Genomic DNA, 2,744 nt, shown 5'->3' with positions numbered 1-2,744 from the left:
GATAAATCCAAAGAAACCTATACCAAAACACATCCTAATTAAACACCTTAAAACTGAAGACAAAAAACTGAAAATAGAGAGAGAAAAATGACACCTAACCTATAAGGGAAAAGTAATTTTAATTTATTTTTTTAAGATTTTATTTCTTTATTTGAGCGCAAGAGAGAGCACAAATGGGGGGAGGGGCAGAGAGAGGGGGAGAAGCAGACTCCCCACTCTGCAGGGAGCCTGACATGAGGCTTGATCCCAAGACCCTGAGATCCTGACCTGAGCCACAGGCAGATGCTTAACCAACTGAGCCACCAGGAGTCCTGAGAAAAGTAATTTTCATCAGAAATCATGCAAGCCAGAAGAATTGGCACCATATTTTTCCATACTGAAAGAAAAGAACTATCAACCCAGAATCCTTTGCTCGTTGAAAATATTCTTCAGTAATGTAGAGGAAATTAAGACATTCTCAAATGAAAGAAAACAAAGAGAATCTGTTACTAGCAGAACAAAGCTAAAAGAATACCTAAGGGAATTCAGAAATCAATGAAACTGAAAACAAGAAAACAATACACAAAATCAATGAGATAAAAAGCTGGTCCTTTGCAAAGATCAATATAATTGACAAATCTCAAGGAAGACTGATAAAGAAAAAGAAAACAGAACACAAATGACCAATATCAAGAATGAAATAGAAAATATTGATATTTCTGATCAGAAATATCAGTAACAGAGACCCTGCAGACATCAAATGGATGATAAAGGGATGTAAGACAACTTTACACACATAAATTTGACAACTTAGATCAAATGGGCCAATTCCTTGAAAAATCCAAACTGCCACAACTTTTAAATATGAAGTAGATAATTTGAATAGCCCTGTAGCTATTGAGGAAATTGAATTTGTAATTTAAATACATCTTGCAGAAATCTCAAAACCCATATGCTTTCACTGGATAATTCTATTGAATGTTTACATTTCTTGACACCAATTCTACACAAACTCTTCCAGAAGACAGAAGAGGAGGGGATATTTAAATTCATTTTATGAATCTTACTATATAGCTAGAGTAACTGACATGGTATGTGTTGACACTGAGATAAATATACAGATCACTGGACTAGAATAGAGAACCCAGGAATAGAATAAATATGCCCAACTGATATTTGACAAAGGTGCAAAGGCAATTCAGTGGAGGAAAAAACATTTCAACAAAGGTCCTGGACCAATGAGATATCCAGGGCCAAATAACTAACAAACAAACCACAACAACAAAATGAACCCAACCTAATTCTCACACCTTTATATAAAAATTAACTCAAAATGGGTCACAGACTTAACTGCAAAGGGTAAAACTATAAAACTTTAAGAAAAAAATGAAGGAAAATCTTCCAGATCTATAGCTAAGCAAAGTTTTCTTAGACTTAACACCAAAAGAATCATGAAAGGAAAAGTTGATAAATTGGACTTCATAAAAATAAGAATAAAAATTGCTCTTTGAAAATTTCTGATAAGAGAATGAGGAAAGGAGCTACTGACTGGGAGAAAATATTTACAATGTATATAAGAAAGAATTGGTGTCTCCATCATATAAAATAGCTCTCCAAACTCATGTAAAAATAGAAACCATCCAGTCAGATGGGCAAAGGCATGAAGAGTCATTTTACTAGAAGACATACAGCACATAAAAGATGTCCAACATCATTAAGCCAATGAGATACAACCACACATGGAGAAACTGGATCACTCATACATTGCTCGTGGAAATGTAAAATGATACAATCACTCTGACAACATTTTGATAGTTTCCGGAAAAAACTAAACTTGCAACTAACATATGACCTGTTATCTGCATTCATGGTTATTTATCATAGAGAAATTAAGATTTATGTTCATACCAAAATCTGTACATTAATATTTATAGCCCTAACATGGAACAACTCATATATCCCTCAATGGATTATAAAACAAACTGCCATACATCCATATCATGCAATATTGCTCAGCAATAAAAAGGAATGAACTATTGGTACATGCAACAGCCTGGATGAATCTCCTGAAAATTACACTGAATGAGAAAAACCAGTCCGAAAAGTTTACGTGGCATAGGCTTCCATTATTATAACATTCTTGAAATAACAACATTCTAGAAACAGAGAACAGACTGAGGATTGCCAAAGATTAAGAAGGGGTTGTGGGTGGGAAGAAAGCATGTATGGCTATAAAAGTGCAAATAAAGGATCTTTCTGAGATGGAAATATTCACTATCCTGATTGCATCAATATCAGTATTCTGGTTGTGGTATTGTACTATAGTTTGCAAGATGTTACCGTTGAGTAAAACTGAGTACAAGATAAGGGGATCCCTCTGTATTATTTTGTACAATGCATGTGAATCTACAATTATTTCAGAATACAAAGTTTAATTTAACATACTATGATACAATATGAGAAAACAACATTTTGAAATACTTGGCAATTGGTAGATAAATAAATGTATATTTATGTATGTATATGTAGTGTATGTATTTATACATATTGCAATGTACATAAATTTCTGTTTATATGAGTAAGTCTAAAATATTTAATATATGGACATTTACAAGAAAAATTGTCAACCCATGATACAGACACAACACACACACACACACACACACACACACACACACACTTGATTTTGATATTTGAAGACTCAACATTCACAGTTTCTACTAGGACTTAAGAAGTACAGGGCATATGGGCATTTATAGTTTTGC

This window comes from Callorhinus ursinus, unplaced genomic scaffold (assembly GCF_003265705.2).
Source record: "Callorhinus ursinus isolate GAN/ISIS: 27379988/994484 unplaced genomic scaffold, GSC_fseal_2.0 scaffold1, whole genome shotgun sequence".
NCBI lineage: Eukaryota > Metazoa > Chordata > Mammalia > Carnivora > Otariidae > Callorhinus > Callorhinus ursinus.
Note: the sequence above shows the minus strand (reverse complement) of the source record.